This window comes from Schistocerca americana, chromosome X (genome assembly GCF_021461395.2).
Source record: "Schistocerca americana isolate TAMUIC-IGC-003095 chromosome X, iqSchAmer2.1, whole genome shotgun sequence".
In the NCBI taxonomy this organism is placed as follows: Eukaryota; Metazoa; Arthropoda; class Insecta; order Orthoptera; family Acrididae; genus Schistocerca; species Schistocerca americana.
Window position 1 is genome coordinate 451322252 of NC_060130.1, and position 16869 is coordinate 451339120.

Sequence of the window (16869 nt, forward strand, 5' to 3'; positions counted from 1 at the left end):
TATTAGCTGCGCATCTAGTCGGCTGTGCTTCCAAGGATCTGATACGTGTTATTATGCCCACTGGGGAAAACAAATTCAAGAATGCTCACCACCAGGAGCAATACCTGTTTGTAGTGTAGGCTGATTTTGAATGCCTCCTCGCTTGTTGAAACTCTACCTCAGGTGGATATGCATATCACTCGAGTTGCATTTCCAACGAGGAAAAGTTTCAGCTTGTGACTAGGAAGGGGGTTTTCCCAAATGAGTATGGGGATAGTATGGAGAAACTCAACAAAACCTGGCAACCAGACATAACTCCATTCTCCGACAACCTTACAGGCAGTATCATAACAGATGCACAGTATGAGAATGCCATGAATGTCTGTCAGGAATTCCAAATTTCAACTTTAGGAGAGTACGCACAGCTTTACATGGACACAGATGTGCGCTTGCTTGAGGAAATTTTCGAGAAATTCCGGATTCTGTGCATGGACACGTATTCCCTGGATCCCGCCATTTATTACATGGCACCTGGGTTGTCATGGGACACAATGCTCAAGAAAGCGAAGTGCAGCACTGAATTATAGACCGATGCTGACATGATTCTTTTCTATGAGTGAGGGAACCGTGGGGTACTTTTCCATTGCGTCCATAGGCACACGAAGGCAGATAACCTGCAAATAGGTGACAGATTCAAGGCATCCCTTGATTCACATTACATAATGTACCTGGACGTGAATAACTTACATGGGCACACCATGCAGCCATCACTGCCGATTGGCGAGTTACTATGAGTGCCTGAAGACGAATGGAAGGGATTAGGTGGAAAAATCATGAGGGGTATGGCAGCTGATTCTGACGTAGGGTATGTGGTGGAGGCAGAACTCACATACCCTATTAGATTGCATGATGCGCACACCAATTTACTTCTGTGTCCAGAGCAACTAGTTCCTCGAGGAAGCTCCACGCCAAAACTGACGACAACGCTGGGGGATAAGAGGAGATACATAATTCATTATCATAATCTCCACCAGTGTATCAGCTTGGGTATGGGGCTGGTTAGGATCACCGGGCTATCTCCTTCAAGCAGTCTCCCTGATTGAAGGAGTATATTGATTTGAATATGAGACAGAGAGCTTCCACGACATGTGGCTTGGAGAAAGATTTTTATAAAATAGTGAATAATTGAAGTTTCCGTAAAACGAAAGAGTATTTGAGGACATGACGTGAAATTTGGATTAGAACCGAACGGGATGGGCGCTATGGCGTAATAAAATACAATGCTGTACCAAATTTTAAGCGAATCACCATATTCGATAAGTACTTAATCGCTGTGGAGAAGGCAAAGACAGCAGTAGAGTCTACGAAACCTATTTATGTGAGGATATGGATACTAGACCTATCCAAACTCCAGATGTACCGCTTTCATTCTGAATTTGCGAAAACTCATTTCGCAGATCCTAAATAACATTACATGGATACAGATAGATTCATCTATTGGATGAAGCAATTAAGTGCCATGGTAATGAATTCTACGCGTACTCATACACAGCCGATAATCCTTATGATATAATTCCACGGAGCACGAAGGTTATCGGTCTTATGAAGGATGAGGCAAATGGACTGCCGATTGTGGAGTTTGTTGGTCAATGCTCAAAATTGTATGCTTATCGCACATTGGAAGGTGCCACCCAGAGGCAGGCTAAGGGTGTGTGTCATGGCATCGAGAGCCCTCTCTATCGAAGATCATTTGCTGTACCTGTGCAGTGGTGATCACAGTACTGCACCACAGCCACCTTGTATGGTATGGCAAACAAGTATTTGATCGAGAGGACACGAGGCCTACACTGTGCTCCACTGTAAAATTGGTCTATCGCCTAATGACGATAAAAGGCTCATTTATGATGATGGGGCTGAATCTCTTCCATACTCACACTACTCACTTGTAGGGAGAGAAGGGGTGGGGGACTCTGATTGAGTGAGTGTGTGTGTGTGTGTGTGTGTGTGTGTGTGTGTGTCATGTAAATATTTCTGGGTACATGTGTATATACACATATAGAGAGAATGTGTCGAGAAGAAAGAATAACAATATATATACAATGTGAATGAAAGAGAGAAAAAGTGTAAGCAAAAAATATTAAAAAAGCATAAACAGAAAAAACGTTACAAAAAGGTACGGCCAAACTTTCAGGAAACATTCATCACACACAAATAAAGAAAAGATGTTACGTGGACATGTGTCCGGAAACGCTTAATTTCCATGTTAGAGCTCATTTTAGTTTCGTCAGTATGTACTGTACTTCCTCGATTCACTGCCATGATTTCATACGGGATACTCTACCTGTGCTGCTACAACATGTGCCTTTACAGGTACGACACAACATGTGGTTCATGCGCGATGGAGCTCCTGCACATTTCAGTCGAAGTGTTCGTACGCTTCTCAACAACAGATTCGGTGACCGATGGATTGGTAGAGGCGGACCAATTCCATGGCCTCCACGCTCTCCTGACCTCAACCCTCTTGAATTTCATTTATGAGGGCATTTGAAAGCTCTTGTCTACGCAATCCCGGTACCAAATGTAGAGACTCTTCGTGCTCGTATTGTGGACGGCTGTGATACAATACGCCATTCTCCAGGGCTGCATCAGCGCGTCAGGGATTCCACGCGACGGAGGGTGGATGCATGTATCCTCGCTAACAGAGGATATTTTGAACATTTCCTGTAACAAAGTGTTTGAAGTTGCACTGGTACGTTCTGTTGCTGTGTGTTTCCATTGCATGATTAATGTGATTTGAAGAGAAGTAATAAAATGAGCTCTAACATGGAAAGTAAGCGTTTCCGGACACATGTCCACATAACATACATTCTTTCTCTGTGTGTGAGGAATGTTTACTGAAAGTTTGGCCGTACCTTTTTGTAACACCCTGTATACTGATTTATTTGTTCATTCGCAACGTATGTGTAGCCTGTAAATATATATATCTACACACCATGTGCGTCTTGTAAATAGAAAAGCTTTTAAGTTTTTCAACTGCAGCTAGCCTTCCAAGTCAGAATAGTTTTTAAGTGTGTATAGCTCACAGTCCATCAGAACTGTTATTGTAAAAACGTTTGCTATTGTGGTGGACTGTTGAAATTAGATTCTAAGCAGCGCAGTCCCTCAGAATTATTGTAAAAGCCATGCTACTGGGGCTGTGGAATTTAGTTCTAGTATAGAAAGTTTCTCTGCATTAGTTTTTTAGCGTCGATTTATATAAAAATTCCTACCAGTATTACTTTTGTATCGAGTAAGTTAAAAGTATTTCGGCATTGGAATAGCAGATTTAATTTATACCTCAAGAATACTATATTGTACCTGAAAAACTACATTGTTCCTCGAGAATTATATTCTACCTCGAGAGCTATATTGTATTTGCGTGGACTGAATAAACCAAGAAAAAAATAGTCACCATACGTCTTTGTTGTTTATAAAAAATCCTATCCCATATTGCGTTATGTATGTATATGTATATAAAGGCTGTGCATGTCTCATACGACATTAGTTTTGCTGAAGATGAGTGCTATTAAGGAGTTAATGTTTAAGATGGATGATAACAAAATATATAGTTTGGTTGCATGTAATTACGACTATCATATAGCACGATTTGGGTTATGAGAGCAGGAGGTATGTGACTGTTTCCACTTGCAAAGATATATAGCAGATATGTCTAAAGTCATATCTCCTGTGCTTGAAGGAAACCACAGACATAAAATATGGCTAAAAAGCTGTACACTGTCAAAGTAGACACAGCAACACTTTTTTCACACATCTTCTTCATCATGTGTCGATGGAGAGGAGGAGACCTGTAGAATTCCAGGTCTTGAATACCAGTAAACTTAACGATTCGATGCATCCACGAGATTTTCTACTTCCACTTCAAGTAGATGATGGTATCTGTGTGATCTAATAATTTAAGCACAGTCACCATATCTTTATAGAGTATGCCAGATCATCGTAGTGAATTACATTGTAGAAATGTGTTAACCACTTTGCTCTCTTCCGTGTCTTAGCACAATTCACATACATCAAAGACCTCGGTGATGCAATGTTTGCTGAGAATGTCTCTATTATTCCAGCATCTTCTGTGTATGCTACGAATGCAACCTCTTTAAATATGAACTGTCTGTGCTCACCATCATAGAAACCGTGAGCATCCGCAATGACGTTCACATCTTCAGATGCCATTCTGAAATGCTCTATTTATGGTGCAGCACCTGTTCATTTGTAGAGCTTGTTGCACAACACCAGTGAGCGGGCAGTAGTTGATCACATGGTGGACCTAGATCATATGTGGCAGCGTGTTCTCTGAAATTTGTCGAAGGTTCAAATTCAGTTTGCACATCTATGGGTCCAGACTTAATTATTTCGTTCTGTTTCGATCAGTCTATTACGATGATCGGTGAAAGTCCCTTGAACTTCTGTGGTCTGAATAAACACCCTCTGCCCTCTTCTTCAGCATTTTCGTAGTAACATGCACGAAACCTTGCATACACGTCATAAGCTATACTGTATACATTTTCATTCCTCTGTAGATGTAAACTGGCATATGGGTAGAATTCTGAACTGAGATATACTTTGGAATTAGTAAACTTTCAGTCGTCGAATACAGTGGAATCATTTGCTACATTACCTCTTCTTTCAGTCTGAAACGCAAGTATGATGAATCTAGGTGTCTCTAGTTGCGAGGAGGTTTCAAGAGCCCATGTTGGTCTGCTGTCAATCGGTAACACTGGGTACGCGAAAACCTCCTACGAGGGAAATGTCAGTGACAGAAATGTATCGGAATTCAGGACTTTCAAAAGCTTCAAATGCTCCTCGTCTGATTCACTGATGTATCATTTTCAATATTATCTTGCAGCCTGTGATCATATCCTCCTCTTGAGCTCCTACAATGTATGAGTTATTATCTGTCGCGCTCCACACCAGAATCAGTTCCTGTTTGGCGTTCATAATAATCTGTCTCATGTCCACTTGTACTCTGCAACTGTTCTACCCTCCGGGTCGTGTATGATTCATCCCGCATTTTCTAAACTATGCAAATCTGTGGCTATGCAGAGATGTATGTTTTAAGGGTTCATGTTATGCCAACATTACGTGTACGGTCGATCTCAGACCCACTGAGTTCACTGAGTATATCTTGGAACAGGAACGCTAAAGCGTTACGTGTAAGCTTGGATCCCACTGTATCGCTACCGTCGGTTTTCTTGAATGATCCTTCTAGATATATGAAACTCTTGCATGGAAGCGTCAGTGCGTCTAGGTGCTGGATGACAATCCTAATTTCATCATTCTTCTTAAATGTGGTTGGAGCGTAAGGTTTTTGAGATAAGTATTCCCAAGAAAAGGAACAGTAAGAAGGCTAGATGGCTATCAGTTGAGGCACTGCAAGTTGCAGAAGAACGAAGGAAAGCAAAAATCAAGGGAGATAGATCAGCTATGTTGGAATTAAATAAAGATTTTCAGAAATTAGCTAGAAGAGATAAAAATATATTCTTTAATGAACAGTACAAGGAAGTTGAAGATAGTAATGGAATGGGGAAGACAATAGATCTTTATAAGAAAATTAGAGAAATTAAAGGAAAATTCCAGGCAAAAATTGGAATGATAAAAGATAGAAACGGGAAAGATCTGAGTGAAGCAGAGGATGTTAAGGAAAGATGAGCTGAATATGTAGAAGACCTATACAAGAAAGAACTGCATCATGACAGGGCTCCTACTGCTGATGTTAACGTTAATTTAGAACTAGAGCCAGATATTTTGGAGAGCGAAATCCAGTGGGCCCTTGAAAATGTGGCTGATAACAAAACTAGTGGACATGATGAAATACCAGCAGAAATGTTTAAAGTCACTGGAAGGGGTGCAGTGAAAGTGCTGCACTCAATATGTCAAAAAATATGGATCACGCAGCAGTGGCCAGAAGACTGGAAAAGATCAGTATTCATCCCCATTCCAAAGAAGAAAAATTCTAAAGAATGCTCAGATTACCGAACAATCGCACTTATTTCACATGCTAGCAAAGTTATGTTGAAAATCTTACAAAACAGACTTCGCCAATATCTAGATCGAGAGCTACCAGAAGAACAAGCTGGATTTAGGAAAGGAAGAGGAACTAGAGATCAAATTGCTAACATTCGGTGGATTATGGAAAAAGCGAGAGAATTCCAGAAAGATGTGTACCTCTGCTTTATTGACTACGCCAAAGCCTTTGACTGCGTCGATCACAACAAATTATGGAACGTACTGAAAAACATGGGTGTACCAGATCACCTCATTCATCTGATACGGAGTTTATACGTTGACTAAGAAGCCACGGTGAGAACTGTGTATGGAACAACGAAATGGATAAAGATTCAGAAAGGGGTCCGGCAAGGCTGCATACTGTCACCGTACTTATTTAATCTGTATGCAGAACATGTTATGAGGAATGCGAGGCTAGATGAAGGAGAAACAGGAATTAAAATAGCTGGAATAAATGTAAACAACCTCAGGTACGCGGCTGATACGATCCTGTTGGCAGAAAGTGAAGAAGAATTGAGAATACTCTTGCTGAAGGTGAAAGACGAAAGTGAAAAGGCCGGTCTTATGCTGAATGTTAAGAAAACGAAAATTATGGCAACTTTACCTACCAATTCGTGGGATATAGCAGGAGAAATCATGGAGGTAGTGACCACATTCAGTTATCTCGGTTCCCAGATCTCTGCTGACAGCGATTGCAGCCATGAAATCCGGAGACGCCTGTTGCTCGGTAGACAGGCGACGTCAAACCTTGACAAGGTTATAAGGTCCAGAGATATAACACTAGCAACAAAGATCCGTATTGTGATGGCTATGGTCTTTCCAGTTGTGATGTATGGATGTGAGACCTGGACCATTAGAAAGGCTGAACGGCGAAGAACTGACTCCTTCGAATTGTGGTGTTGGAGGAAACTTCTTAGAGTTCCATGAACTGCAAAGAGAACCAACAGATCAATATTGGAGCATATTAAACCAGATTTCTCCCTGGAAGGTCTAATGTTAAAGCAAAAGCTGACCTACTTTGGACACACAATGCGAAGGCATGCCTCGCTGGAAAAAACATTAATGCTGGGGAAGATTGAAGGAACTAGAAGAAGAGGAAGTCAGAGGATGAGATGGATCGATGGCATCACAGAAGCAATGTGTTCCAACCTGGAAAGTCTACGGGAGAAAGTGCAAGACAGGAAAAAGTGGCGTGATTTGGTTCATGGGGTCACGAAGAGTCGGATCCGACTAAACGAATAGAGAGAGAGAGAGAGAGATTCCTGACTATAATTCACTCATCATACTCCAATGGACTGGTTATATTGAATGAGGACGACATTGCGCAGTTTCAAGCCAACTGATTTAAGGAACTAGTAGTTCGCACGCGTTATCACTTTGCTGTTTAGTAGCGAAGTGACGTGCTGAGGATTGCTTGTACTTGTTTTATACTGTACGCCCATCCTGCCTTAGATGTAATTGTACAATGAGTTCCTCACCACGAAAGTCAACAAGTTGGTTATTCTGATCCACAATACACAGCTTCAAATAATCCAATGTCTGAGCTGTTACTGCAAGGTATATTGCATTGGCAAGAGTCTCAACAATCTTATACCCTGCTGCAAGTGATGGGAAGAATCTGTAAATAGAATCAATCAGACTATCCTTGAGATAGGAAATCGTTGCAATGTTACATTCGAAGATAAAGTCAGTCGTTGAATTTACAGTCCTTATTGCACATTGAAGTGTATATATGTTTGCACGTAGGTTAATACCTTTTCCAGACTGTTTTAAGACTTCGTTTAAATCATCGATATCGTATGCACCTGGTTCTAATTCCACATTGTCTTTTTCACCATTAATATCCAGATGCACTTTGTTCTTAGTCTCAGTGATATTTGGGATGCTGTTGTACGTCTCCAGTCGAATCAATGCAATACTCCATTCACCAATGCTCAAATCAGTTGGCGGGAACTATTTTGTACAAAATACAGATGATCGTTCTTTGAACGTCAAAGCATACAACACTGCATCTGAACTTCAACTGATGAAGGAATGTTTACAGCTCCTCCTTACACAGCATGCTTCTTCTTCCTTGTAAACATGAAGAGAAACATGATTCATAGATGTCCACAAGGTATGTATTAAACTCCTGAAAGTGGTGCTAATTGTAGAACACACGTCATCTGTGAGTGATGTATCGTTGTAATTCTTCTGGCGGCTCTAGGTCACTAAATGACTCGAAGTAGTAGACGGTATTCGTATTTTTCATAACATATGTTACTCAGTGTGTGCCGGGGCCTCCAGCAACATCAAAGTTCTCAATGCCACATTCGCCAGTTTCCCACATAGTCTTCGGTAAAGTATCCTGCATAAACACACCACGGAATCTTGGAATGTAGAATTTGTTTCTAACGAAATTAGGAAGATCACTATTTGTGAGTGGTCTATCTTGTAGGACCTCTAATGGGCTTTTTTTATTTATGAATAGACCCAGCCCTCTCCTGTAGAGTTTCATACATAGTTCTTTTCCGATGGCTGCGGCTTCCATCATGCGGACATGTCTTCTTACCTCTTCTGACACCCCTTGGGAGTTTTGCGAGTTATTGACCGTTCGAGCAATAGCTGCAGCTCCACGAGCGAGGGACCTTATCGCCGAAAGCGCGGAGAGGGCCGGAATGTGAAATGGAAGAAAACCGCCAAATGTCTTGGGTATTGGTAGAACTTGAAGAGCTTTAGAAGATCCTCTTCTTCTTCTTCACGCACCTTTCTGCTTCAGTGCGTTTTTGGCTGTATACATCGCTGTCAGGATACAGTTCTTCCAACAGCTTTGCTTCCCGCCCTTGTCCTTCTTGTTCTTTAGTGCACAACGTGCAGCATTCATAACTCGCTTGAAATTCATCACTCCTAATCCCAGCTTAATTTTTCCTTGCATGGTTTTATCAACTGCAATTGCTGCGATGCATTGACCTCCGCATCGCCTTAGCCTTATCAGCTAGATAGATCTTTTTTTGCGGCGTATGCAATGTCATGTTCCATACCCGCTTTGTCGAGCAGATTAACCCCCTCACCACCTCGGGCCAAGCGTTTCTGAAGCTTTATCCCAGGTCCACAGTAGTTACACCCACGAATTTGTAATTCCACTGGCAGTTCGTCTAGAATAGCACCACCTCTTCTAATGTGTCTCTTAGCACGCATGTCATGCTACTGCGGTGGCTGTGGACTGTGCGCTTCCATTACATCAATCCCACTATATCAGTCCAAATGTTTTGTGTAGCAGGAAAACCAAGCCATTTAATTAATGCTTCATTTCCCCGAAGTTTTATGACTCTCTCCACGAGAAACACATCCGGTTCTGAGCTTTTCTGCAACTCCTCGGTGTAGAAGCAGCCTGCAATTTCTTCATCTTTACTATCCTTCAATATATAAGTTCTAGGCTTCGTTCTTTGCACCTTTGAACCTGCAAATATCTCTGTTGACTAGTTGGGTTGGTATGATTTCTCAAATGCCTTCTTGTGTTTTGAGACACGTACCAAATCACCTAAATTAAATTTCTGTCTGTTTGTATACAGTATTTTAATGCGATAGTACACCGTGTCCATGAGTCCATTATCATGAACGTCGACCGGTCTAATTTTTATTCTGGTATGATTGGTACGTTTATACTAAGCAATAATTTCTGGGAGGATAACTGTCCATTTTTATGCGCAGCGAAGGTTAAAACGCATCCACATTCGACCTATTACTGTTCCGTTCAGGCGCTCCACGATACTTGCCTTCAGGTGAGTGAATGTTGGCTAGTGATGTATTCTGCACCGCTGCATCACGGTCTTGAAATACCTACTGTAGTCGTCCAGAGTGGCCGAGCGCTTCTAGGCGCTACACCCTGAAACCGCGCACCCACGGCGGTTGCAGGTTCGAATCCTGCCTCGGGCATGGATGTGTGTGATGTCCTTAGGTTAGTTAGCTTAAAGTAGTTCTAAGTTCTAGGGGGCAGATGACCTCAGAAGTTAAGTCCCATAGTGCTGAGAGCCATTTGAACCATACCTACTGTAAAACACCCCGCCGTGATCGGTTTGGAGAATGTCTGGACATCGATTCGTCCCTTTCTGTAGCAAACGCTCAAAAACATCCGCGACATTTCTAGCCGTTTTTGTTTTAACAGGTAATGCCCAGGCAAATTTGGAGTATGTATCAATATCCTTTAAAATATATTTGAATCCATTATTCTCAAGTGAAAACCCCCTCATATCTACAAGATCAGCTTTGCCATAAGTCATCCAAACCTTTAAACATAACACGCCTACGCGGGTATGTTTTGCGAGCTGGTTTGTGCAGTTCTCAAACTACTGTCTCCATACTTATTCGACGATACCTCTCTCTCTAACCTCAGAGATTGCTGAAACAGCCGCATTCGAATGAGCTGTATTACCCGCAGCAGCTGATGCCATGTGCAGACGTAGTCGATCTATTAGCTCGTTGGGGTCGTCATTATATATATACTGCGGGATTCGATTGTTCACTGTTTTATGCTCAATGTCAATTCCATCACCGCCGCTGCTGCTGATGTTGTTGTTGGTTTCCCCATCAAGTATTGGTTTTGTAATGGTTTTATATTTTTTGTTGCTCAGGCTTTTCGCGATCTTATGTACACCAGTCATGTGCTGTATTTCAAGGTACGTTTCCCTATCATTAACTGAATAATTTATAGGTTTTTTGGTACGTCGTAGGAAAATAACATTCACTACGACAGGTGCTCTCAAACCGTCTATAACCAATCTGTATTGTGTCATCAGTTACAGTTATAGGATGTATATCCAGCATGTACTGTCTTCCCCTGCTAACGCCGAATGTTCTATCTACCTAACCAGGTGCGTGACGTATAATGAATTCATCAATGGCAACACCATCGTTATCGTGTGTTTTTTTTTTTTTTTTTTTTTTTTTTTGCTGAGAGCTGTCTGAGAGATTATCTCAAACCGTCTTTAACCAATCTGTATTGTGTCATCAGTTACAGTTATAGGATGTATATCCAACATATACTGTCTTCCCCTGCTAACGCCGAATGTTCTATCTACCTGACCAGGGAGGTGACGGATAATGAATTCACCAATGGCAACACCTTCGTTATCGTGTGTTTTTGTTTTGCTGAGAGCTGTCTGAGAGACTCAGCAACCGGCTTAAAAGTCTCTCTTAATGTTTGCTGTCGATCCATATGCCCTAACCCCAGCGACCATAATTGCTCACGAACTGTTTCCCGCGCTTGAAACACTTTCTGCTTCGATGACATCTAGGCGTATATTAATCAGATGTTTCCGCAGCATGAGGCTTTATGCATCCGCTCTCCTTGTTCCTCTTTCTATGTACCTGCTACCCCTTCTAAACAACAATGAACTCTACATATATTTTCCCCTCAATAAGCCTCGACCTTTACAGTTAAGTCGGTTACTTTCTTACCGATTTCATTAACTAGTTCATTTAACGCATTCACCATTCTCAGAAGAGTCTGGTAATACGTCTCTAGTTCCCTACGCATACCTCCAGCTTTATGCACAATAGCCTGAATTTTCGCATCTATGTACAGGCGAATGTTCTTTCTGTGTACACCAACTGTCTCTGGTTGAGAGCTAGATATGCGAGCTAATTTGTCCATGGTGCAGCGTATACTGATGTACTAACCTTTCTTACCGTGCTATATGGGGAGAAACTCTTGAAAGTTTCGCCTGTACCTACCATCACTCAGTTTTCTTATTTTATCAATAACGAGAAACCCATACTGTGAATAATTACAGGAATAAGCACATACCTCTACAAATTCATTGGACGACATGTCAGTTCCTATATGTGCTTGGTAAATATGTTTTAAATTCAGAGTGTCTTGTTTGAAGGCTATTATAAGGTTTACATTATACCTAACCAACTGTTTCTCGATTATGGGAAACGTCTGGCTTAGATAAAATACATCAGCACCCATATGACGACCGAAACATAAATATATTCGAATTTGGTCTTTGTTTTCCACAGCAAAATGGTAAAATATGAAGACAGTCTTTGGTTTTGCTTTTTAAGGTGGAGGGACATCACCGCTTTCACTGAATGTCATGTATGTAACACCATACACACCGCGCTTTATCTCCTGTAATAGCTGATACTTGGGTTGAAACAGCGTTCTTGAGAATACACAAACATGTTCAAATCAGACTCCATCTACATGTGTTATCAGCGTTATGAGGACATCAGTCTTGCCACAATTGGCTGGACGTTCAATAATTGCTTCTATATTATCAGGAAGGAGAATTTCGTTCTTCTTCTTCTTCTTCCATAAGTCTTAGTTTGCATCTTCACAGGACCAGTCACGAACAACAAAGTCCTTGTGATGAGGATGTTTCACCCATCCTACCATGATACTACCTACGAAAGATACTGCAAGTGGTTGGCACACATAGAAAGAAACACTTGGAGGGGATGCTAATAGTATGTGTAGTCACTATAGCTCGGCGGGGTCAGGGATTTTCTCTGCCTCGTGATGACTGGGTGTTGTGTGATGTCCTTAGGTTAGTTAGGTTTAAGTAGTTCTAAGTTCTAGGGGACTGATGACCATAGATGTTAAGTCCCATAGTGCTCAGAGCCATTTGAACCATTTGAACCAGTCACTATAGCTACACCATTTCAAAAATGGTTCAAATGGCTCTGAGCACTAATGGGACTCAACTGCTGAGGTCATTAGTCCCCTAGAACTTAGAACTAGTTAAACCTAACTAACCTAAGGACACCACAAACATCCATGCCCGAGGCAGGTTTCGAACCTGCGACCGTAGCGGTCTTGCGGTTCCAGACTGCAGCGCCTTTAACCGCACGGCCACTTCGGCCGGCAGCTACACCATTTAACCGACTGATGGTTCAAATGGCTCTAAGCACTATGGGACTTAACATCTGAGGTCATCAGTCTCCTAGACTTAAAACTACTTCAACCTAACTAACCTTAGGACATCACACACATCCATACCCAAGGCAGGATTCGAACCTGCGACCATAGCAGCATCGCTGTTCCGGACTGAAGCGCCTAGAACTGCTCAGCCACAGCGGCCTTAACCGACTGAGGTATACTGGCTACACAGAGAAAAAAGCAATATATATTTTACCCATGAAGAGTAACTTGATCATTCATTATGTTAATAACTGGTGTAGTATTGAAAAATAATGATATTAATAAGAATAATACTTTGACAGTAATGAGAGAGGTATGAAATAACACAAACATGGTTTGAGATTATACATACATATATTATTTATTTATTTAAATATCATACATAGGATGCAGTATTTCAAGAAAATCATCAGACTCTTCCTGTATCCTCTTCTTCGCACCTGTACAGTATTTCCCAAACAAAGCTTTTTGACATGGAATAAATTTCGCGTGTATCTACCTCAAGGCAATGGATGTCTCACAGTACTCAAATTTTTCATATACACATTTAATCTGTTTCTCTTTCGGTTCAGCGCACATGTGCAAACAGAGGTGCTGCTTCAAATCATCAACATGTACACTATGCACACGTAGGAAGCTTACAACATCGATGTACGCAGAGTCTATGCTCGGCAACCAACGGCTCAGTTTCTCCAGTGCAAGACATAGCGCAGTATCCAGATCGTGTAACTTCATAACTGAGGAGTGCCTTAGATAAACACAGTTGTCACCCTATTTCACACATAATGCACAGTCATCAAACACTGTTGTAGTAGATTGTGCCACACCAGTAAAGCGAATGTCTGGAGGAGAACGAGTTGGATAATACCCTGTAGTCATATGCTGCTGATGTAGCGCTCTGCACGGCATATTTCGTCCTAGTCGAACTCGGAAATTAGTACTTTAACACCCTTCTATGCATTTTCAATTTCTATTCTCCCATGCAAGCCCCAGACGTGATATGCTTTTACAGCAACGTTTACACTTTTCGTTCCACTGGGAATTAAATTGTGCGTGGAACTGCAACACGTGGGTACACTCCATGTCTTCTTATCCACAGCATCAGCACTCTTAGGCTGCAATAGCACAGGGATGTTCTGCTGGCATGGGTGATATGTTGGTGACCAGTCCTGAGTACCGTCCTCTATCTTGCAGATGTTTAGGGCCACCAGCAGCATTCGATATGTCGGTAGCAGATTGCTTGTCCTCATCACACAAATCGATGAGTGTCACAGACAACAACAGCTCCTTGCCCTACTCCTGCAAAAGGGCTATATGCGCTACAGGATCTCATGTGGTCGCTACAGGATCAGACATGCTGGAGGTAGTTGCTGCCACAGGTCTGTAGGTAGCTGTTGGTCTTGACAAGATGGCAGCCGAGGTTGCTACAGGTCCGGGCGCGACAAAGATCGACATGTTGGCACTCGACCCTGAGGGCTTGGACGAGTCGAGGGCTACTGCTGAACAAAGATGAAGAAGCTTATACATGGACCAAGACACGAAAACAATCGGTAATAATAATAATAATAATGAAGCTCACCACAGAAAAGGATGTGATATAGGATAAATGTTTTTCTGCTTCTTCCAGTTCTGCAGGGCTGTGCTGGATTGCGACTGCTGTGGACACAATATGGTTCTTCTTCTTCTGCTGCTGCTGACTGACTGAGCAAGACTGAGGTCCCAGAGCTGCTGAGCCTGCCCTATAAACCCTCCAATGACGTTTCCAGATACCTCCATCCTACTGGCAGAAGTCAAATACGTGACTGGATTAAGGGTTCCTATTGGTCCCCCGCCATTTTCCCCCAGCCCTGACCGCCATCTTGGATTCCGTCATGGGAGGGATTACAGTGCCCTCTAGTGGCAACGTCTGTACTAGGTCAGTTGGACTCCAGATCCCATAGTGAACACATGAGATGAATGCACTGCGTCACATTGTTTAGATAAAGACTACTTAAATGAAGACATACATCCATCCCATCCCACAGAGGCTGAGTCCTTTTCCCACCGATTCCTAGGAAGAGGGGCGGTCGGATGACTTAGGTCAGTGGAGGTAGCCCAAGGACCCTTTCTTCACCACCAAAATTTGCACTTCCCGCCAATTTCTGGGGGTTGGGGATGGGATGGGAGGAGTTGGAGAAGGGGTTAGGTTGGTGGAGGTAGCCCAACTGACGTATCTTCCCGCCAAAATTTGAACTTCCTGCCATGACGTCTTTGCGACATTGGCACATCTATCGCCGCCATCTTGTATCCGCCATCTTGAGCAAATCTGGGAACACTGTACAGTGGGGATGTAGATACTTTGCTCTACTACTCATTATCAAATTTTCGCAGTAATGATTCTTCCACCTCGTTTCCTTATACCTCACTTCTCTTTCCACAATATCACCTTCAGGATTCTTTCCTGTACATATGCCATCTATATATTCATTCCACCTTTGAGTCTTCCCCTCTTGGCTTGTGCTTCCTCCTTATGCTAACAGATTCTTAGTAATCTCTGCATGGCGGCATCTTATGGACACCACCAAAGTATTGCAACTACACTGCCTGATAAAAAAAGTGAAAACTCTTAAGGGGGGAAGAAACAAAATTAGGTTATACGAGCACAGGGGCACGTGATTTTATTTCAGTGAGTTCAACATCGAGTAAAATTTTCAAAGGAGTTGGTAGTAAGACTCCCACTTACGAGTACGACGTTGCACTCCCTTTGACCTGGAAGCATACTCCGACTCCATCAGTAAGGAAGTCATAAAACCATAGTAACCTCTCCTCAGGCAAACTCCTGCACAACCGTTGTAACTGCTCCTTGACATCCTGGGACGGATGTAACGTCCGAGATGGTCCGACATATGCTTAATCGGAAACAGATCTGGGGATATTGCTGTCTATTGGAGTAGCTTGACGTCAAACAGACATTTCACAGAGACATGGGCCACGTATAGACGACCATAGTCCTGCTGGAAAATGGCATCAATATACTGCCAGAAGAGAGGTAATGCTAGAGTACCCAGGATGCACGAGTTGTAGCGTTATGTCGTCTGAGCTCACTCAGTCACAACCATCCATAGCCTGATGACATTCCTGTTGATTCCCCAAACCATGACACAAGGAGTCTCTCCCACACATTGGAAGAGTGGAACCTCTCCCTACCGTACTCTCCAAAGATGGCAATAGTGAGTTAGTGCAGAACCGCAGTTCATCGCTGAACATAATTTCACGCCTTTTAACTTTGCTTCACTGCATCACTCCAATGTAGCCATTTGTGTTGTAATGTTAACGGCAGCCTACGGATGAGACGGTAATTCTCTAGTTTGTCTTTTGTTAGTGTACGACCAATGGTGCGGGATGACACAAAATGTTGCAGGAGGCCAGTAACTTGTTCTCGGATGGTAGGCACGATGTAAAGGAGTTAGGGTGTGCTTGACGCACAATGTGGCCATCCTCGCTTGTGGTGTTCAGGCGTGTTCGACCGGAAACTCAACGTCATTAATTTCTGCCTTCACGTTTCCGTGCAGTTCAACATCGGGACACTGTCGCATCAGACATCCCCAAACATCCGGAAATTGCACGATTCGATCAATCAGCAGAATGGAGGTTCACAATGAGGCTCGTTTGAAACTCTACCAATTGCCGACAAAGCTGTCTTACACGTGTACATGCCTTCTCATTATCCTTAGAATGCTGTTTACTTCAGTTATATACCCTCCTGGGCTTGATGACAATCCTAAACACAAACAGCACTAATGCACTATGGTGGCCGTTCTACTTATCACAGAGAATTTCAACTCTAAATCATTTATAAAGTGGCAGATGCTGTGTATGTGTACCCACTTACTGTGACGTCCGACCATGTCTTCTGGGTGATTCCCTTTCTACATCAGGAAGTG